This window comes from Heterodontus francisci, chromosome 3, assembly GCF_036365525.1.
Source record: "Heterodontus francisci isolate sHetFra1 chromosome 3, sHetFra1.hap1, whole genome shotgun sequence".
NCBI lineage: Eukaryota > Metazoa > Chordata > Chondrichthyes > Heterodontiformes > Heterodontidae > Heterodontus > Heterodontus francisci.
The window spans coordinates 159,802,972-159,826,881 of record NC_090373.1 but is presented as its reverse complement, the minus strand read 5'-3'; positions in this window follow the sequence as shown (position 1 = coordinate 159,826,881).

Sequence of the window (23,910 nt, the reverse complement as noted above, 5' to 3'; positions counted from 1 at the left end):
ATACTCGGTCAAATGCTACCTTGATGTCAAAGGCAGTCACTCTCACCTCACCTCTGGAATTCAGCTCCTTTATCCCTGTTTGGGCCAACGGTGTAATGAGGTCAGGAGCCGAGTGCCTCTGGCGGAACCCAAACTGAGCATCAGTGAGTTAGCTATTAGTTTTAGTTTAGTTTATTTTAGAGATACAGCACTGAAACAGGCCCTTCGGCCCACCGAGTCTGTGCCGAACATCAACCACCCATTTATACTAATCCTACACTAATCCCATATTCCTACTACATCCCCACCTGTCCCTATATTTCCCTACCACCTACCTATACTAGGGGCAATTTATAATGGCCAATTTACCTATCAACCTGCAAGTCTTTTGGTGGTGGGAGGAAACTGCAGTACCCGGCGAAAACCCACGCAGACACAGGGAGAACTTGCAAACTCCACACAGGCAGTACCCAGAATTGAACCCAGGTCACTGGAGCTGTGAGGCTGCGGTGCTAACCACTGCGCCACTGTGGTGAGTTAGTGCCGCTTGCTAGCACTGTCAACGACACCTTCCGTTATGCTGCTGATGGTTGAGAGTTTACTGATGGAATGGTAATTGGCCAGATGTGCTTTTTGTGGACAGGATATACCTGGGCAATTTTTCATATTGTCAGGTAGATGCCAGTGCTTTAGCTGTATTGGAACAGCTTGGCTAGGGGTGTGGCTAGTTCTGGAGCACAAGTCTTCAGTACTACAACCGGGATGTTGTCAGGGCCACATCCTTTGCTGTATCAACCATTTCTTGATATCATGTGGAGTGAATCGAATTGTCAGAAGACTCAGATCTGTGATAGTGGTGAACTCAGAAGGAGTGCGAGATGGATCATCCACTCAGCACTTCAGGCTGAAAATGGTTGCAAAAGCTTTAGCCTTGTCTTTTGCACTGATGTGCTGGGCTTCCCCATCATTGAGGATGGGGATATTTATTGAGCCTCCTCCTCCTGTTAATTGTTTAATTGCCCACCACCATTCACGACTGGATGTGGGAGGACTGCAGAGCTTAGATCTGATCCATTAGTTGTAGGATCACTTGGCTCCATCTAAAGCATGTCACTTCTGTTGTTTAGCGTACATGTAGTCTTGTGTTGTAGCTTCACGAGGTTGGCACCTCATTTTTTAGGTTTGCCTGGTGCTGCTCCTGGCATGACCTCCTGCACTCTTCATCCCCTTGATCCCCTGGATTGATGGTAATAGTAGAGTGAGGGATTTTCTGGGCTATGAGGTTACAGATTGTGATGGAATACAGTCTGCTGCTGTTCATGGCCCACAGCGCAAGGTCAACGTAATTTTTCCTTGGTGTTGGTTCTCTCGCCACCTGTCACAGGTCCAATCTGGCAGATATGTTCTTCTCGACTTAGCAGTGTCTGCAGTGGTGCTAGCGAGCCACTCGTGGTGATGGACATTGAAGTCTCCCACCCAGAGTACATTCTGTGCCCTTGCCACCCTCAGCGTTTCTTCCAAGTGGTGTTCAACATGGAGGAGTACTGAGTCATCAGTTCAGGATGGTGGAGATTTCCTTATCCATAAAAAAGCAAAATACTGCAGATGCTGGAAAACTGAAAAAGAAACAAAAAATGCTGGAAATGAACTGATGAAAGGTCACACAGACCTGAAACATTAACTCTGTATTTTTCTCCACAGATACTGCCTGACCTGCTGAGTATTTCCAGCCTTTTATGATTTCCTTGCCCATATTTGACCTGATGCCATGAAACTTCATGGTGTCCAGAGTCAATGTTCAGGACCCCCAGGGCAACTCCCTCCCAACTGTATACCACTGTACCGCCATCTCTGGTGCGTCTGTCCTGCCGGTGGGACAGGACATACCCATGGATGGTGATGGAGGAATCTGGGACATTGTCTGTAGAGTATGATTCGGTGAGTATGACTATTTCAGGCTTTTGCTTGACTAGTCTGCGGGACAGCTCTCCCAACTTTGGCACAAGTCCCCATAATAAGAACATAAGAACATAAGAAATAGCAGCAGGAGTAGGCCATTCAGCCCCTCAAGCCTGCCCGCCATTTAATAAGATCATGGCTGATCTGCCCCAGACCTCAACTCCTCTTTCGTGCCAGCTCCTCATAGCCCTCAACTCCCTGATATTTCAAAGATCTATCTACCTCCTCCTGAAATACTTTCAGTGATTTAGCCGCCACCGCCCTCTGGGGTAGAGAATTCCAGACATTCACCACCCTCTGAGAGAAGAAATTCCTTCGCATCTCAGTTTTAAATGAGTGTCCCCTTATTCTGTAACTATGGCCCCTAGTTTGAGACTCCCCCACTAGTGGAAACATCTTCTCAACATCTACCCTGTCAAGCCCCCTCAGAATCTTGCACGTTTCAATAAGATCACCCCTCATTCTTCTAAACTATAATGAATAAAGGCCTAACCTGTTTAGCCATTCTTGATAAGTCAACCCCTTCATCCCAGGAATCAGCCTAGTCAATCTCTTTGTACACAGCACTCCAGGCGTGGCCTCACCAACATCCTGTACAGTTGTAATAAGACTTCACTATTTTTAAACTCCAACCCCCGAGTAATAAAGGCCAAAATTCCATTTGCTTTCTTAATTAAAAAGTTAGCATGCAGGTGTGGCAAGTAATTAGTAAAAGTTTTTCATGCACAAGAACACCCAGATCCCTCTGTGCTGCACTTTTTTGGAATCTCTCTCCATTTAAATAATAGTCTGCCTTTTAATTCTTCCTACCAAAGTGCATGACCTCACACATTCCTACATTGAACTCCATCTGCCAAGTTTTTGCCCACTCACTCAACCTATCTATATCCCCTTGTGTCCTCATCACAACATGCCTTCCCACCTATTTTTGTATCATCAGCAAATTTGGATATATTACACTCTGCCCCCTCCTCCAAGTCATTAATATGGATAGTAAATAATTGAAGCCCTAGGACTGATCCCTGTGGCACTCCACTAGTTATGACTTTCCAACCTGAAAAAGACCCATTAATCCTGACACTCTGTCTTCTGTGAGTTAACTAATCCTCAATCCATGCTAATACATTACCCCCAATACTGTGAGCTCCTATCTTGTGCAATAATCTTTTATGTGGCACCTTATCGAATGCCTTCTGTAAATCTAAATACACTACATCTACTGGTTCCCCTTTATCAACTCTGCTTGTTATATCCTCAAAGAACTATAGCAAATTTGTCAAACATGATTTCCCTTTCTCAAAATCATGTTGACTCTGTTTGATTGCATTAAGCTTTTCCAAATGTCCTGCTATTTCTTCCTTAATAATGGACTCTAGCATTTTCCCAATGTTAGGCTGACTGGCCTATAGTTTCCTGCTTTTTGTCTCCCTCCCTTCTTGAACAGGGGTGTCATATTAGTGGTTTTCAAATCCGCTGGGACCCTTCCGGAATCCAGTGAGTTTTGGAATATTTTGACCAATGCCTCCACTATCTCTGCATCCACTTCCTTTAAAACCCTTGGATATAGGCCATCAGGTCCTGGCGACTTGTCTGCCTTTAGTCCAATTAGTTTGTCAAATACTTTGTCTCTCGTGATAGAGACTGTTACAAGATCTTTCCTCCCATTAGCTCCTTGCTTATCTGATATCTGTGGGATGTTTATAGTGTCCTCCACCGTGAAGACCGATGCAAAATATTGGTTTAAATTAGGGTCCCATGCTTACTTAAGCTACTTTCTTTTTATCTACCCCATAGAAGCTCTTGCTGTTTGTTTTTATATTTCTTGCCATATTTATATTTTTATATTTCAGATGTTAGTGAGGAGAACTTTGCAGAGTCAACTGAGCTGGGTGTGCCTTTGTCATGTCTGGTGCCTAGGCTGAAGCTGGGTTGTCTGGTTTTACTCTTATTCAACCCTTCTGTAAGTTTGATGGAATTGAGTGGCTTGTTGGGCCATTTCAGAGGGCAATTAAATGTCAAATACATTACTGTGGGTCTAAATCACATGTAGGCCAGACCGGGTAAGGTTGGCAGATTTCCTTCCCTAAAGGGCATTAGTGAACAAGATGGGTTTTTTACAGCAATCTGGTTGTTTCAGGGTCAGCATTACTGAAACTACCTTTTTATTCCAGATTTATTTAATTGAATTTAATTTCCCCCAAAATTTAAATTCTCTGGAGCATTAGTAATGGCCTCTGGATTACTAGTCCAGTAACATTATCATTATGCTACCCTTCCCTATGTAATATAACTCTGTGTAATTCTATGTAATGGAGACAAGCTGGGTAAGGTGTAGAATGAGTTTATGTGCAGAGTGGGAATCCAAAGTGTGAGTTTCTGCAAGCTGAACTTGAATAGAATAAACCTGGACATTTAATCAGGTTGTACAAATGCACATAGCGTCAATGGTACAGGGAGACAATGCTAATTACATCACACACACAAAATAACAGGAGAACAAGAATGTAGTGCTATCTCCTTGTCCGTACAATAACTGGGGCTTTGTTTAATTTCTCTTTATTGTTTTCGTTTTGATTTGTAATTTGTTTCTAAAGCCTGGAGAAGAAATGAATGTGGTGGGTGTTAATTGTAAAAAAAAAAATTGTATTTGGCGCTATAATTGTGATTTTCGTAATCGGTTAGTCTGTGTCGGAGGGAGATCAATTATCAGAGCATGTACTTTATTTGCCAAGATTTTGAATCCGACTTCAGATTTACAGTGGTGGTAATAGTTCAAATGAATTACAAAACTGTAAGTGTCTCTGAAAAGGAATAGATTCTAATCTGTGGACTGGGCTTTTAGCTAATATTTTATAAGAGCATTCAATGACAGGAGAAGGTTTTTGGCTCACTGTGCATTATAGTTATTGCTGACTAACTATACTCAGTATATGCACCTGTAGGATATGCATTAGGTGGAGTTGCTCCCTTTTTGTGCATCATTTTGTGCAATTGTAGCTGATTAGACCAGCAAGGTGGGTGCCTGTGTCTAGTTTGTATTTGAAGGATTTCAAACGCTGTCAGTTCAGTTGCATCAGTTCAAGGCCAGAGAGTTTCACAGAATTAGTGAGGATCCTGTGTGCTTCCAAATTGCTGGTCTTTTACTGCATGTATGTTTTAGCCATGGCCCAGTGGTAGCACTCTTGCCTCTGAGTTAGTGAAGCTGTGGGTTCAAGTCCCACTCCATAGAATTGAGCACAAAATCTAGGCTAACACTTTAGTGCAGTACTAAGGGAATGCTGCATTGTCAGAGGTCCTGTCTTTCGGATGAGTTGTTAAACTGAGGCCCCTTATGTCCTGTCAGGTGGACATAAAAGATCCCATGGCACTATTTCCAAGAAGAGCCAGAGAGTCCTCCCAGTGCCCTAACCAATATTTCTCTCTTAGTCAACATCACTAAAACTGGTCATTATCACATGGATGTTTGTGGGAGCTTGCTGTGTGCTAATTGGCTATCGTGTTACCTACACTACAATTCAAAAGCACTTTGTTGACTGTAAAGCGCTTTGAGACATGCTGAGGCCAAGAAAGGCATTTTAGAAATGCAAATTCTTTCTTTATATCTTATCATCAACTGTGATTTGGAAGTCTAGAGTCAGGGGTCAACCCCTGAGCTTGGGGGAGGAGAGGAACGACAGCTGCATTTTCTATTATGTGGCCTGGGGGAATTCAGATGTGCCTGGAGAGGTATGAAGATTCCTTGGGTCTCTGCCTTTTTCCTGCTGTAGCTCTGACAGACAACTGGCTAATACTCTGGAAAACGGCGACGACCTGGTGGATCCAGAACCTCCGTCTGTCCCCTTGGATGGCAAATGTCATTTGTGGGTCGCAACTGGGTCTTCCTATGCTGGGACTTCTTGCTCCTTAGTGAAATTGACCTTTTGATGAAGGCTGGTGTCCTGAGTGAGTGCAGGTGTACTCACCTCCATGAAGGCACACAGGGGCTCCACTTGTGCGTCCAGGCCATACAGGCAAGTGGCTGTCCCCGCACCGCATCCTGCACCCCCGCCCGCCCCCCAATAGGTAGATTGTAAAAAAGGTTTTTGCTGACCGACTACCATTGAAATTGGGTGAAGAATAGAACGGGTTGCTATCCCCAAGATTCACTCCCCTTCCCATGTTGTTATTTTTTAATGGGCTCTAGAGGCCATATGTTTTTAAATTTGTATTATATATAATTATATATATATATATACACATAATACCCACACACACTCATTATAGATGTAGCATTGTAAACACTCCCCTCCAGCATGCGAAGGAACGAGGCATATCATCAGCAAAACATTAATTTGTAATTTATCGCTTTCTTTCCCTGCCATTGCAAATTTTGTGCCCGTACATTCAGTTTTGCAATTGTACAATCTAAAGTCTGGCTTCAAGTGCTTTGCTTCCCAATTGGGTGGGGTTGACAGATGCTATGTAATAATATTAGACTAATTTGTGAGTGAAATAATGCTAACTGATAGTGTAAATAAATGGGCAACACACAGTCCTGTAGCTGTTGCGAGAGTCAGTTGTCTGAAAGAAAATTCTTACCCAGTAATCTTGTTGTATTTTGAATCTCCTCTGGCTATCTCATCTCCAGAACAGTAATGATTTATGTAATATAACATTATATTGATTCATGATTTCAATCTCCAGACACAGCAATGTGCAGTGAGAATTTATTTATATTTATTTATTTTCGATTAGATTTTTATTGACATGTTGGTACCATGCGACAGGGATGGTTATTTATGGAAAACTCCAATTTAATTGCTTAAAGTGCATTTCTTGCAGGAGCTGTGGGAATACAGTGTTGTGTACTTAAGGGCTATAGTTACATGCCTCATATATTGTAAAGAAGGGCATTCTTTAGTTTGCATTCTAAAGATCTTTATCTATCGGGTACGTTTTCCTGTCTTAACTCCTGGTGAGCAACTGCTCTTGACGAAACCACATATTAGGAAATTCAACACCTGCATCTGTGATTTATTGTCCATTGATTTTAATTGATGAAACATCACAGACTGCTCCGGCACTGTTTCCCAATGCGTGCTCCCAGCGGTTGCAGCTGTGCGTCAGTGGTGGAAAATCAAAGTGATCACTGACAAACTGGGCAGCACAGTGGCGCAGTGGCTAGCACCGCAGCCTCACAGCTCCAGCGACCTGGGTTCAATTCTGGGTACTGCCTGTGTGGAGTTTGCAAGTTCTCCCTGTGTCTGCGTGGGTTTCCTCCGGGTGCTCCGGTTTCCTCCCACACGCCAAAGACTTGCAGGTTGATAGGTAAATTGGCCATTAGCAATTGCCCCTAGTATAGGTAGGTGGTAGGGAAATATAGGGACAGGTGGGGATGTGGTAGGAATATGGAATTAGTGTAGGATTAGTATAAATGGGTGGTTGATGGTCGGCACAGACTCGGTGGGCCGAAGGGCCTGTTTCAGTGCTGTATCTCTAAACTAAACACATCTGGCAGATTACGTCATCCGACTGCGCCAATCTGTGCACGTGCGCAGATTGGTCCCTACCTTCTGCTCATGCGCTGCGTTCCGCAGTGCCGGGACTGGTTGGCGCATGCGCAGATGACGTCATCGCGTAATGCGGGCAGATGGTGGGGGGGATCCGGGCCGGAGAGGGTCTGGGTGGGGGGGTGGAGAGAGGGTCTGGGGAGCGGGTAGAGAGCGGGTGCGGGGAGAGCGCGGCCGAAGACCTTGCTGGTGGCAGGTGCGCTCTCCTCCTTTCCCCCCACCGCCTGCCTGCTCGCTCACCCCCCCGACTGCCCGCTTGCCACACCCCCGATCGCTCCCTCCCCTCCGGCCATTGTGTGCTGCCATGTGTTTAGGTTGCCATCGTGTGATTATTTGAGCAGCGCCATCTTTAATCCTAGCAGCTGCCTGATGTTGCAGACTGTGACGCTTTAGTGGCACAGGCTGCATTTGTGCTTGTGCCATTGCAGCGCCACCTAGTGGTGGTGTTGTCAGCAAACACAGCCGTGGAAAATATACCCATATGTTTTTCCCATGATGTAAACTACACAAAACGTGCAGTGCCTAAACTGGTGAGGAAATTTGTTTTTGTAAATTCCTTTAAAACTGCATTACTATTTCCTAAAGGTGATTTCTTCTTGTTCATCAAGCACTGATATTTCAATTAAAAGAGATCTCGTTGGATCATTACTCGTTAATATTGTCAATGTGCTTGATGAAATCACTTTGCATAGGAACGGTTGGTGCTCACTTTAATTTGATGAAGGTGATGCCTTCATCTGCTGACATTAATTTCCTTCCACAGATTGCTGTTTGTGCAAAATTAAAGAATATTCTTTTTACTAAACTGTCATTTAAATAAAAGAATTAATGTCTACACTAAAACGGTGGACAGGAACGCCATTCCAGTGAGTCTCATGTTTATAAATAATTTACATGAAAAAATATCATCACATTGCTTGACTATTATATCATTGGGTATCTGAAAGCATAAAAATCAGAAGTGGGGGTGGGTGGGGTTGATGAAGGAAAGGGTGGGTGTAAAGCAGGACGTTCATGGCAACACCATCTGCAGTTTGCACTTCATGCCAGATAGCAGAATGAGGGTGAACTGGGAGTTGCAAAGGGTCATAAGTCAGTAAACATACCATCATCATAAATAGTCTCGGTGATGCCCGATGCTATGGGCTCTGTTACAGCTGGCGGCATGTTTCGGAGCATCATCTCCTCCATCAGGCTCAGTGGCACGTTGGTGGCTTTCTGCTGCTCCCTTGCATTACCTATCACCTTGTCCTGCAAGAGAGAGGGCAGAATGTCAATGATTATGTTGCCCTGTGTTTGGGTGATGTGCCTACCATAGCCGAATAGCTGGAGGTATGTGGACGCAGCGAGAGCTGGGTGTGAGGCTGGGATCAGTGGAAGGTGTGTGAGGGTGAGCTGGAGTGTTTGGATGTTAAGCATGAGTCCTGAGTGCTAGGGAGTGCTGCTGGGTGAGTGATGGGGGTGTGGTGCATTGACAAAGCGAATGAGGTTGGTGGTATGGTGGGTATGAGATGTCAGGCTGGATTTAGCATTCCCGTCACAGGATCCAGCAGTGGACCCTGAAGTGGGCGCTGTCGCTACTCGTCACGTGTGCGGCCGGCCCACCTCAATCATGCGGTGGGTGGCCATTGTCAAAATGGAGGCATGGGGCCATCCAATCACATGATGGGGCAGGTTTCGAGGCATCGAAGGCAACGTCAGATGATTCCAGAGCAGGTGCTGGCGCCATATTTAAAGCGTTGCCAGCCCTGATTGCATTGTTGACTTAGAGTCATTTGCTGTTTCCTGTTCACTGCTGGAACCAGTGTTGGACTGACTTCTGGAAGCCCAACCCCCAGGGAAGGACGGCACAGTATGTTAGAGGCAAGACATGGTTTAGCGATGCCTCCCTGGAGATTCTCCTCCAGGCTGCAAGGGAAAAGTGGAAGGTCTTTTTCCCCAGCGATGGCAAGAAGAGGTCCTCCTGCCTGACCAAGCAAGCATAGATGGAGATCGCAGAGGAGGTCAGCAGCTGTAGGATCACACCCCCCCCAAACATGGGTCCATTGCAGGAAGAGAGTCAATGACCTCCTTTGTTCTGCTAAGGTGAATGCTCCACACCTCTCCTTTTTGGGGATTGCATGTGGTTATGCAGGAGGAAGTGGGACATGGGAAAGGAGGCACCACAAAGGTGTTGGCACCACATCCTGACAGATGCATGGCTGCATCTGGGCCACAGACCACCATCTTTCACAGCTCACCTGCATTAACTCCCCTGAGAGCTGACGTGAGGATGGGCAGAGGACGAGGAGCTACCACTAGCAGAACTGTGAAGTATTACTAGCTCCCTCTTTCCACTTGCAGGACAAGCGGGCCTATAACAACAGGGAGATCTTTCAGAATTCCATATGTTGCAGAGTAATTCCAAATGTACAGCCTCTCTCAACAGCTGAGGAGGACTGGAGTTAGTGGGGACAAAAGTCTGCTGCTCAATAGCAGATGGTGAGACTGGAATCTCTGCAAGAAAGTGAAGATTGTCTTCAATCGATAACCAGCTCACTTCTGGAGATCCACATCACGCATAGATATCAAGACAAGATCTGCAATGCCTAACCCACAGATGTTTGTGTTCTCCCGAGCAGGTTGGTGTCCGCAAGAGACTCCTGCAGAAAGGGGGACAGCAGTCAACTTCCGAGGAGAAGCAGTCAGAGGATGTACAGTCCCATGACTCTCCTGCACCTTCCACCAGTGCAGATACTTTCACCTCAGTGGGTTTCTGCTTGGCTGTAGAACCACACAAGTGCCCGAGCAGCTGGCTGAGGCTGAGACAGCTGAGGCCTCTGACAGTCGGAGGACTGTGGATGGCCAGGCCTGTTCTGAGCCCCAGATTGATGATGAGCCTTTAGTGTCGGTAGCACAGGGCATGCTGGAATTGCAGGGAGTGGTAAGGCAACATCTGGCAGAAATGCCAGAGGTTATGCAGAGCCATGAGCAGATGATGGAGGAATCCCCATCCATGCCACGAGTGCTGCCATGTCCCAGGCATGTGAGTGAATGGCTTCCTCTATGGAGAGCCAGATACCACAGATGCGCACAGACCTGCCCATCACCACCTTGGCCAATAGCTCGCCGCAGCAGTGGCAAGGCAAGAGAAGGACAAGGCCTCTGGAGGCTTCTACAGGTCCTGATCCTTCTCTGGTCAGCAGGGAGGTTCAAGTGAGCCTTGAAAGGGAGGAGGAGAGGATGGACCTCCACAGCAGGGGGCTCCGCTCAGGGTGCTCCGAGTGTGGACAGTGGCTCCTCAGCCCCTCCGCCAGTGAGCCCAGTTTCACTAGCAGCAACACCTGAGGAGAGTCTGGCACTAGTGCAGGAAACTCTCAGGCAGTCTAGACCTCAGGCAGCCAGAGGACAGCCACAGAAATCATCCCAGGCCAAGGGTTAGTATGATCAGCAGTCTGCCTTCAGCCCAGCAGCTATTGCAGGGGTCACACCTCATATAAGTTTTAGTTTTAGTTTTAGAGATACAGCACTGAAACAGGCCCTTCGGCCCACTGAGTCTGTGCTGACCATCAACCACCCATATTATACTAATCCTACACTAATTCCATATTCCTACCACATCCCCACCTGTCCCTATATTTCCCTCCCACTTACCTACACTAGGGTCAATTTATAATGGCCAATTAACCTATCAACCAGCAAGTCTTTGGCATGTGGGAGGAAACCGGAGCACCCGGAGGAAACCCACGCACTTGAAAACATATAAAGAAAACCAGATAGCTGCACTTAGAGTTTCACGGGTGTTTGACATTTGCCATTTATTTTGCCTTATAAAGTTGTTTTTTCTTGAAGTTAACATTCATTGTGGAAAATACTTACGCTTTCATGCCTTAATTGTGAGATGCTAACTTCACCCTTAGTGGCTGCCACTGTAGGCACAGCCCTCCTTTGGTAAGCATCCCTCATGGGCCAGAGCGTGTGGTTAAGCTGGGCGGTAGGCAGGGAACCGAAATAGAAAGGAGGCGACAGACTGAATGCATTCAGGTGAGTCTTTATTGCTTTCACATCATGGTGGCTGGAAGTGGGTAAGTATGAGACTGTCTCTTGCCTCCTTGGCCTGGTCTCCAGTGCAAGGGCTTCATCATCTAGTGCTGCCTGCTCATTACCCTCCTCTATGTCATCATCAGTGGAGGAATGTCATTCAATCATGTCCTCTTCATGCAAGGCCTCCCCACTCTGCAGTGCTAGATTGTGCAGAGCACAGCAGACCGCCACAATAGTTGAGACCCTCGCTGGGACATACTGTAGGGCTCCACCAGATCAATCCTGACAACAGAATCTTATTTTCAGCAGCCCAATGGCCTGTTCGATGGTCACTTGGGTGGAGCCGTGGTATGTGTTGTATCTCTCCTCTGCTGCAGTGCGAGGTTCCTCACAGGAGTCAGTAGCCACGTCTTCAATGGTTAGGCCTTGTCCCTGAGAATCCACCCCTGAAGGCGAGCAGGGTCCTGAAATGCTGTGGCACCTGGGACTGTTGAAGTATGTAGGCGATATTGCTGCTTCCCGGGAAGCAGGCACATACGTGCAAGGAACGCTTTCGGTGGTCACAGACCAGTTGAACATTGATGGAATAGAAGCCCTTCCTGTTGATAATGGAGGCTGATGAGTCTGTTGAAGCCTTGATGGCCACATGTTTGCAATCTATCACAATTTGCACCTGGGGAAATCCAGGGATGGCCCAAAACCAATGGCCCTCTCGGCCTTACTGTCAAGGTCAATCCGTTAGTGTACATAGTTACCGGGCCTCTTGAACATGGGTGGGCTGCTGCCTGGAAGATCTTACACATGTCCCTAGTGGGTCCTTGAAATGATCCAGACGCGTAAAAGATTAGTGCCATGGGCATTGGATGACCACCAAATTCCATAGGCCGTAAATCATCTTGCAGCATGGCTCATTAGTCAGTGATGGCCTCCCTGGAGAGCCGCAGTCTTCGCTGACACTGGTCCTTGGACATTTGGAGGTAGTGGATTCGAGTCCACTACTCTCTATGGCGCAAGTGGGTCCTTATTGCCATGGCCACCTGCTGTTGCTCTCATCGTGGAGCTTCACAGGCAGGAATGGCTGCCTCCTGGCCCTCCCTCCGTCAGAGGTACTGCATCAAGCCATGGGGGTCCAAAAAGACAAGGTGTATGAGGCCCATGCCAGGTGATCAGCAAGCCTGTAGCGTGTACAGTACTGTATGCCGACAATGGCCTCCACATCCCCCCTTCGCCTATCCAGTGCTGGTCATGGCTGCCTTCCCAGCATGACACCGAGGCTTTGCCTTGGCACTGCCACCTCTCAGTGGCCAGGAATCCAAAGGCATGTGAGGGCGTCCTGTCGTCCACTTAATTCCAAGCCCCCCATTGAATTGCTTTCAACTGCATGCAAATGTATTGTAAGTATCTGCTCAGCAATTTAAATTACCCTCCCATTGTATTGGGGTGGTAACATCGCCTTGGAGCTTTCTCATCGCTGATGGAATCCGGAACCGATGTCACAATAGTGGATTTCTGGGCCGATGTGTCCCACGCTATTCTCTGGCTCCCCTCATGCCTCGAATACCGCTCCAAATGGCCTCACTAAATCCAGCCCATCATGTGCAGATGCTTTCACTGTCCTTAACCACCCATATGAGGTTAATAAACTTCTTGTGGCACTACTTACATATGAACATGGAAACATTGGAGTAGGCCATTTTACCCCTACTGCCAGGTCCTCGGGGCCAGACTTCTGGAATGGACCTCCATGGCCATCTGCTTCCACTCTCTTTGGAGGGCATTCCTTGATCTCCAGGCCTGCTGAATAAATATGGCCTTCCACCCCTCCCCCATCATCCACCTCACTGACAAGGGCCTCCAATGCTGCATCCATGAACTGTAGAGCCCTCTTTCTGACCTTCTGTACCATCTCCCTTGGTTGCCTCAGTCATATTCAGCAGCAGCTTCCTGTGAATTAGTGCAGCTTCCCTTTAAGAGAGACTGACTTCCTTTAAGTGCTGGAGGCTAGTTAGAATACATGCTGGCTGGCTGCACACTATTAGGCCCCCTGTTGTGTGTGCAGCCAGGCAGCAGTGCGGGTCACACTGGGCTGCACACAGAAATCATGTAAATGACGAGGCAGTACTAAGTTTGTGTGCTACCTGCCTCAATGGGAACCAATGTGGGAAGGTCATGAATCACGACCCCCCCAAGCACTGTAACACATGTGCAGAGCAACTTTTCCACCTCTTTCCATGTCTAATCTATCAAAATCTTTCATAATTTTAAAGACCTCTATTAGGTCACCGTTCAGCCTTTTCTTTTTGAGAGAACAGGGACCCGGCCTGTTCATTCTTTCCTGATAGGTATAACCTATCATTGTGTGACCTGCAGTTTGACAATGTCATTATTTGCAATTCAATTCAAGTGTTTCTTTTTCTTTCTATTTCTAATTGGGAAGATGAGTTCAGCCACACCAGTTCTTTTGCACACCCAACAATTTGTTTAGAACAGCAGTGAGAGAGGCTTGGGGATACAGCTGTACATAACATTGGTTAGGCCGCATTTGGAGTACTGTGTGCAGTTCTGGTCGCCGCACTACAGGAAAGATGTGATTAAACTAGAGAGGGTGCAGAAAAGATTCACAAGGATGTTGCCTGGTTTGGAGGCTTGAGTTATAAAGAGAGATTGGATAGACTGGGTCTGTTTTCCCTGGAGTGAAGGAGGCTGAGAGGGAACATGATAGAGGTAGATAAAATTATGAGAGGCACAGATAGGGTAGATAGCCAGAGTCTGTTTCCCATGGTAGGGGTGTCTAAAACTAGAGGGCATAGATTTAAAGTGAGAGGGAGGAGGTTTAAAGGGGATCAAAGGGGTAAATTTTTCACACAAAGAATAGTGGGTATCTGGAATGAGCTGCCTGAGGAGGTGGTGGAGGCAGGAACAGTAGCAACATTTAAGAGGCATCTGGACAGGTACTTGAATGAGCAAGGCATAGAGGGATATGGAATTAATGCAGGCAGGTGGGATTAGTATAGATAGGCATTATGGTCGGCACAGATACGGTGGGCCGAAGGGCCTGTTTCTATGCTGTACGACTCTATGACTCTATAAGTCAGCTGTCTTTATTTACTGTTCAGGTGTGATGTCGAGTAAAGGTATTCGAGGTTATAAAAATAGCAAGGACATGAACAGGAAAATATGCAAAAGGAGTGTTGAGAACTAACCTTAACTCTTTTGCGCAACTTATCTTTTTAAAAAGCAGCTGCTCAATCATATTGTTGTTCTTTCTTTTCAGTTATTTTCACATTATGCTCCTGTTGTTGGTTTCAGTCTTGTACTCAACTCATCAACGACTTTAAGATTGGAATGAAACTCGAAGCAAAGGACCCTCGAAATTCCGCATCGACGAGCATTGCTAGTGTTGTGGGTGTAACTGGGGTGAGGCTGTGGTAACGGCTGGACGGAAGCGACAATAAAAATGACTTCTGGAGAATGGTGGATTCGTCCGACATTCAAACAATTGGAAGCTGCGAGCGAAGTGGTGAAATGTTGCAACCTGCCTTAGGTAGGAAGGCTCAACTGTGGCCGAGGTTCCTCGCTGCTTGACTAATTTATTTTCTGCTGGCACTTACTTTTATTCACTCCGTATGTGCAAATTAACAATGCGCTGGGGCACCTTACAGACACCTAGGGCAGGATATTCCGATTAGGAACGGATCCCGACGTCGGGATTACATGCCGTTCCCGACCTCGCCTCGCTTTGGGAGCAATAACCCGATGTTGATTTTTGCTGGAGGGCATGCTCGCCAGCACTGAAGGAGCTGCAGCCTGCCATTGCAGGTAAGGGAGAGAGAGAGAGATCACCTCCATCTTGGGACGGTGTCTCAACACTTTCAACATACTTGAAATTAAATTTGAATTAAAATAATTAAAAATTAAAATATAGTCCAGCCACCCACGCAGATCACCCGATCGTACAGCCACCCATGCAGATCACCCGATCGTACAGCCACCCATGCAGATCACCCGATCGTACAGCCACCCATGCAGATCACATAGCATATGGCCATCCAGTAATACCACCTGGCAACACACCTACTTGGTAATGCCACCCGAGAAAACCCCTCCACGGGGCGGCCTGTGCTGCAGCTATAGATAGATTGGTATGGTGGCTGCGGTGGTGGTAGGGGGGCCTCAAAGTGATCCTGGAGCATTGACCAGTCCCCCGCGCCCCCCTTGCCCACTGCTGCTGGGAGGCCGCCTCCAGGCATCTGCTATGCTCTAGAGTCAGCCTCTGATCAATGGACTTAATTAGCCTTTTAATTGACTTAACAAGCTACCTGTCACTTGCGGGTAATGCAGGAAAATGTCTGGGAGTCGTGACAATGGCAGGGAACCAGCATGCCGGCCCGCGCCAAGAAATTCCAAACCTGCCCGCCTCCGTTCCTGTCCACATATCAAGACCAAAATCCTGCCCCTATTGGTCTGAGCTGATCACACAAAGCATTAAGGGGATCATTTTGATTTTCTGCGATAATGAATTGGTAGCTTGCTTTACAGCTCCCTACATTTTTATTTCCAATGACTTCAATAAAAATGAAAATCAGGAGAGATATAAAATGGGGCTGCAATTTGCTATTGCCCATTTTATACTTGCACAAAGTCAAAATTACCCCCAGAGGGATGCGCAAGCCCCTGAAATTTGTCTCCTAACCGTAGTTTGCTCTCTACCTTCTCCTGCCCTTTTCTCTCAGTCCCTTTCGGCATTCACATACTGGTGTATAATTCCACAGGTGTCAATTGTTCTGGCACTGTGCCCAGGTGGACATTTTGTTTGTGCAAGTCTAGACCAGGGTATTCTCTGCAGGTCAGTTGTGGTCTGATGAACGTCTGATCCAGCTATTATCTGATCCATGCAAGTTACACTTTTCTCCTCTGCATTCTGTTTTTGCTGAGGTTTGCAATTTCTGTTTGCGTACAAAGAAAAATGGCAAGATGATTAAACTGCTAGAGATTATTTAGGTGCAGTTAATTGGATTTTTGTTAATTAGATGTTTAGCCAATTCATCCTTTTGTACTATTACATCCTTTTATGCTGTTTCAGCCATTGCGTCAGATGTAAAATCCCATGCATATTGCTCCATGTGTGAAATCGATGCCTGCTATTACCCCAGGTATGAAATTTAATGCCCATCATTGCTCCAGGAATGTTTTTTATTTCGTTCGGGGATGTGGGCATCACTGGCCAGGTCAGCATTTATTGCCCATCCCTAATTGCCCTTGAGAAGGTGGTGGTGAGCTGCCTTCTTGAACCACTGCAGTTCTTGGGGTGTGGATACACCCACAATGCCGTTAGGGAGGGAGTTCCAGGATTTTGACCCAACGACAGTGGAGGAACGGTGATTATAGTTCCAAGTCAGGGTGGTGTGTTGTTTGGAGGGGAACTTGCAGGCGGTGATGTTCCCATGCATCTGCTGCCCTTGTCCTTCGAGATGGTAGAGGTCATGGGTTTGGAAGGTGTTGTTGAAGGAGCCTTGGTGCATTGTTGCAGTACATCTTGTATATGATACACACTGCTGCCACTGTGCATCGATGGTGGAGGGAGTGAAAGTTGAAGGTGGTGGATGGGGTGCCAGTCAAGTGACTACTTTGTCATGGACTGTGTCGAGCTTCTTGAGTGTTTTTGGAGCTGCTCCCATCCAGGCAAGTGGAGAGTATTCCATCACACTCCTGACTTGTGCCTTGTAGATAGTGGACAAGCATCGGGGAGACAGGAGGTGAGTTACTCGCTGCAGAATTCCCAGCCTCTGACCTGCTCTTGTAGTCACAGCATTTATGTGGCTGGTCCAGTTCAGTTTCTGGTCAATGGCGACCCCCAGGATATTGATAGTGTGGGATTCAGCGATGGTAATGCCATTGAACATCAAGGGGAGATACTTAGATTTTCTCTTGTTTGAGATGGTCATTGCCTGGCACTTGTGTGGCGCGAATGTTACTTGCCACTTATCAGCCCAAGCCTGGATGTTGACTGGGTCTTGTTGCATCTGGACATGGGCTGCTTCAGTATCTGAGGAGTCGCACATGGTGCTGAACATTGTGCAATCATCAGCGAACATCCCCACTTCTGACCTTATGATGGAGGGAAGGTCATTGATGAAGCAGCTGAAGATGGTTGGGCCTAGGACACTACCCTGAGGAACTCCTGCTGTGATATCCTGGAGCTCAGATGATTGACCTCCAACAACGACAACCATCTTCCTTTGCGCTAGGTATGACTCCAACCAGCAGAGTTTCCACCCCCCCCCCCCCCCCCCCCGATTCCCATTGGCTCTATTTTTGCTAGGGTACCTTGATGCCATACTCAGTCAAATGCTGCCTTGATGTCAAAGGCTGTCACTCTCACCTCACTTCTGGAGCTCAGCACTTTTGTCCATGTTTGGACCAATGCAATGAGGACAGGAGCTGAGTGGCCCTGGTGGAACTCAAACTGAGCGTCGGTAAGTAGGTTATTGCTGAGCAAGTGCTGCTTGATAGCACTGTGGATGACACCTTCCATCACGTTACTGATGATTGAGAGTAGACTGATAGGGCAGTAATTGGCCAGGTTGGATTTGTACTGCTTTTTGTGCACAGGACATACCTGGGCAATTTTCCACATAGCCGGGTAGATGCCAGTGTTGTAGCTGTACTGGAACAGCTTGCTAGCTCTGGAGCACAGGTCTTCAGTGCTATTGCTGGAATGTTGCCAGGGCCCATAGCCTTTGCAGTATCCAGTGCCTTTAGCTGTTTCTTGATATCATGTGGAGTGAATCGGATTGGCTGAAGATTGGCATCTGTGATGTTGGGGACCTCAGGAGGAGGCCTAGATGGATCATCCATTCGGCACCTCTGGCTGAAAATGGATACAAATCCTTCAGCCTTGTCTTTTGCACTGGGCTCCCCTATTGTTGAGGATGGGGATATTTGTTAAGCCTCCTCCTCCTGTTAGTTGTTTAATTGTTCACCACCATTCACAACTGGATGTGGCAGGACTGCAGAGCTTATGCAGCACCTCATGGATGTCCAGTTTTGAGTTGCTAGATCTGTTCAAAATCTAACCAATTTAGAATGGTGATAGTGCCGTACAACACGATGGTGGGGACCCTCAGTGAGAAGATGAGACTTCGTCTGCACAAGGACAGCATGGTGGTCACTCCTGCCAATACTGTCATGGACAGATCTGCGATAGGCAGATTGGTGAGATCGAGGTCAAGCAGGTTTTCCCCTCTTGTTGGTTCCCTCACCATCTGTCACAGAACCAGTCTTGCGGCCATGTCCTTTAGATAGATAGGCGTTTGATGGCTGGCACGGACACGATGGCCGAAGGGCCTGTTTCTGTGCTGTATCACTCTATGACTCTAGGACTCGGCCAGCTCGGTCAGTAGTAGTGCTACCGAGCCACTCTTGGTGATGGACATTGAAGTCTACCCAGCCAGAGTACATTTTGTGCCCTTGCTACACTCAGTGCTTCTTCCAAGTGGTGTTCAACATGGAGAAGCACTGATTCATTTGCTGAGGGGTGGGGGGAGGGTGGCAGGTGGTAATCAGCAGGAGGTTTCCATGTTCATGTTTGACCTGATGCCATGAGACTTCATGGGATCTGGAGTCAATGTTGAGGGCTACCAGGGCAACTCCCTGCCGACTGTATACCACTGTGCTGTCACCTCTGGAGGGTCTGTCCTGTCAGTGGGACAGGACATACCCAGGGATGGTGATGGTAGTTTCTGGGGCATTGTCTGCAAGGTATGATTCTGTGAGTATGACTATGTCAAGCTGTTGCTTGACTAGTCTGTGGGACAGCTCTCCCAACTTTGGCACAAGCCCTAGATGTTAGTAAGGAGGACTTTGCAGGATCGACAGGGCTGGGTTTGCCGTTGTCGTTTCCGATGCCTAGGTCAATTCCGGGTCCAGTTTCATTCCTTTTCTTAGGTTTTGTAATGGCTTGATACAACTGAGTGACTTGCTAGGCCATTTCAGAGGGCATTTAAGAGTCAACCACATTGCTGTGGGTTTGGTATCACTTGTTGGCCAGACCAGGTAAGGACGGCAGATTTTCCTTCCCTAAAGGACATTAGTGAACCAGATGGATTGTTAAAACAATCGAGAATGGTTTCATGGTCACCACTAGACTAGCTTTTAATTCCAGATTTATTAATTGTATTCAAATTTCACCATCTGCTGTGATGGGATTCGAACCCATGTCACTAGTCTAATGACATTACCACTACGCCACCGCCTCCCCTCAAGATCACAAATAAATAACAATTGACATCAGAGGTGCAAAATTATAAAACTAGAATCTTTACAAACCTCAGGGTGTTTACAGCAATGATGTCGTCAGGAAATGTGGTCAGGTGCAGGGTCAAATAATATTCATGTGTTGGGATAAAAGCACTGTAGAGCCAGAGCCTCAGGGAGTAGGGAGGCACATGGAGAATCTGGATATAGTGGTCGGACCCCCAGGCATAATTTTCCATCTGTTAATTTTAAGCTTTAGTGCCAGGAGCACTAATTAGGAAAATCTATCCCATTGTACATTGCTACATTAGTGCTAACCTACTGGGAGTGATGCAGTCACATTTGTATTATATTATACAGTCATACTGTATAAATCTGTATGGTGGGAAAACTAGCACCAGTAACTGGAATGTGCCCCCTGTGCCCGATAACCCTGCTAACAAATTGTCATCTGGAGCAATGCACTTGAGGATGTATAATTTCTGGGAAACAGTAGTTTAAACATTAATAATACTAAACATAAAAATGTAACTCGTTGACTCTTGAAATGGTCATCCCTCTCCGAGGTGTATTAATAAATAATAACAAGTTGATGATGATTATTCTACCTGGTGACCTCCGTGGCCTCTTATTTACCTCATTTTGTATTGTATTATAGGACCGTAAAGCTGTTGCTTTCTAATTTGTTAACACAGGAGACAGCCTCAACAACAATCCATAAATCAATGTAACACTGGACTATTGTGACCTTTGGGAGGGTGGGTATTTTTCTCCGAATTTTCTGATCCTCCCCTTCACCACACACAACCACCACCACAAACCCCCACCCCCACCCCCACAACACACAAAAAATCTGAAGTGATGGCCAACACAGACACAATGGGCTGAAGGGCCTGTTTCTGTGCTGTATAACTCTATGACTCTAACATACTTGGGGAGAGTGTACGAGGGAGCATGGTAGCACATGGAAAACCCTGCAAAACCGGGAACACAGAGGTCCTGCTGCATTTAAGGGCAGGAGCGCATTATAATTTTTTCCTTACGTTTCTCGCCTGGCAGCAGTCCATATTGACATGCTGACTGGGTGCCTAGTGAGAAAACCAGTGACAGGAGCAGCCAGGGACCCATGGAAATCAGGAGGGTGGAGGGGGCGAAAATTGGAACTCGTGGGAGAGAGGGAGGGTGAAATCGGGGCTTGGGTTTGGGGGGAGGTTATCAATCATGCACGGGGGAGAGAAAGGCTGTGATCGACAGGAGGGAGGCTGAAAGCTTCCTTGAGGGACTGGGGTGCACTCCTGCTCCTCCTGCCTCACAAGAGGTGCTGAAAAAGACACACGTTCTTGAACCATTAGCTCCTGCTTCCATTTCACTGCCAATTTCCTGGGAAACCCACATGATAAGTTTAAATCAAGCTTCCAATTGCACTGTGGGAGCCTGATTTAAATATAATGCAGTGTCCCGCCTCTCCATGGTGAGACGAACCTCATTGCTGTAAAAACTGCAGAGGGCGCATATGTGGCAGGTTGGGGGAGTGGGGTGCATTCTCTACTTAAAATTTTTTTTTTACCCCACCCCCTAACCCACTCACACCTACTGTGGGTTTTAACATCGAGGCCATAGCTCCATTTTCTGCACTCATTCTTAAGGATCATATGTAAGTAATGACTACTGATGTAAAGGGAAGCTGTTTGCCAGTAATGGACCTGTACCCCAGTGACAAAGTCAGTGTCGTCAGGGGAGTAGGGAAGGAAATTGGGGAGTGGATAAATAGTCATCATATTACCCAACAGCATTATACCTTACGTCAGGCCGTTTTTCTACCTTATGATGCAATGATTTGTTATCTCAAAATGTTCACACTGGCAGTCTGGGTCAGAGGTCACTGAGCTGAGACAAGTGAATTAGATTGACAGATTAGCCCCACACACAGGGACTCAAATACTACTTGAGGCAGCAGCAGCAAAACCAACAACAACTTGCATTTATATAGCACCTTTAATGTAGTTAAAACATCACAAAGGTGTAATCAAACAAAATTTGACACTGAGCCACATATTAGATACTAGAACAGGTTGGTCCCAGAGGTAGGTTTTAAGGAGGGTCTTAAAGGAGGTGAGAGGGGTAGAAATGTGGAGAGGTTTAGGGAGGGAATTCCAGAGTTTAGGGTCAAGGCAGCTGAAAGCATGGCCACCTATAGTGGAGTGATTAAAATTTGGGAGGCGCAAGAGGCCAGAATTGGAAAAATGCAGAGCTCTCGAAGGGTTGTAGAGCTGGGAAGACGTCATAGAGATAGTGAGGGGTGAGTACATGGATTAATCTGAAAACATGGATGAGAATTTAAAACTGAGACGTTGTAGACACTGTAGGTCAATGAGCAAAAGGGTGATAGACGAGTTGGACTTGGTGTAAGTTAGGATAGGTGCAGCAGAGTTTAGGATGAGCTCAAGATAATGGAGGTTGCAAAATGGGAGGCCATCCAGGAGAGCGATGGAATTGTCAAAGTCTAAAGATAACAAAGGCATGGATGAAGGTTTCAGAGGCAGAAGAGTAGAATGGATTTATGTATCTGCAAGTTAGCACTGTCAAGGGCTTGGTCACAAATTCTATATCTGTACCAGTATAGATTTCTATGTAAGTCCTTTAGACTAGTGGCAAGTACACTTTTAAATTCAGCATCAGTTGCATTTATTATTGATTTGCCTTGAACTCTCTGAACGCAATCACCTCCTTAAAATAAATATTGAATAAGCTTCAGTGCTCGTGTATAGAATACAAACGTTTAAGGAGTAGCTAGATAAGTACATGAGCGATGAAGGACTGGAAGGATAGGGTGAGATGAATTAACGTAGGAGGAAGGCTGTGTTGAGCATAAACATGGGCCAGTTGGGCTGAATGGCATGTTTCTGTAATTTAATGTGGAACGTGTTAGCCATTTCTGCACATACCATTCCCAGCAGTTAGACCATCAGCTGACAGGCTGAAGTGACCCATATGCCATGTGCAAAAGCGAAACACTGCAGATGCTAAAAATCTGAATTAAAAACAGAAAATGCTGGAAACGCTCAGCAGGTCTGGCAGCATCTGTGGAGAGCAAAGTAGAGTTCATGTTTTAGGTCAATGACCTTTCATCAGAACAACCCGATGACATGGAGGGGGCGGGCGGTCTGTCCCTTGCAATGGCGTCAGCAGCCTTTGCGCAGGCACTGACGCCATTTTTAAAAGACTTTGAGCCCTTCCATTTAATTTAAATTTTTAAAGAGACATGTTGCAAAAAAATTTAAATAACATTTAATTTGCCCCCTGACACTCCCCCAAATAACCATGTAATTAACTACTTGCCCTCTCCCCCCCTCAAAACACTTCCCCTGCCCACCTGACCTTCCCCCCCCCACCAAAATTCATAAACGTTAATCTTTACCCCTTCCCACCAGCCCCTAAACCCCTAAACTCCCGGATGGGAGTGCTGGCCACCGGCGACAATATTGCTCGGGAACGGACGGTGGGAGCGAGTAGGTTATTTATTCATTAATTGACAATTGTTTAAATATTTAGATTTAACTCCCATCACCAAGCGGCCGAGGGGCCACCACGAGGCCTCTCCGCCACTGGCAATATCGGGCTGGGCCGTCCCGGCATTGAGGCCTATGGTGGGCCTCTGCCAGAGGCATTTTACACCCCCCCCCACCCCCCCACCACGACTCCCACGTCGGGGTTTGGGGGGGGGGGGTTGGTGCTGTAAAATTCAGCCCACTTTTTCAGTAAAATTTGACATATTCCAAAAAAAGGTGTTATTCACCCTCTTCTGTGTGGCTCCAGGCAGTAATAATTTGATACAAGTTTTAATGTTTTTATGAAGTAAATTCTATGACATGTTTTGAATAGTTCTGTTTTAAGATTGCTATTATCGATGCTGTAGCACTGAGGAATGACAGCCTGAGAATTCAAGGGAGACAAGCTGCTGTATGGATGAGGCCTACCTACACTGCCTCATTTGGCGGTGGAAGGAAAGGGGAACAAAGGGATATGGGAACAGGATAGGCATCTGGAATTAGGACTAAAGTCATAGAGTCATTTATGGTGAAGAAGGAGACCATTTGCCTCATTGAGTCCATGACAGCTCGCCACGGAGCAATCCAGTTAGCCC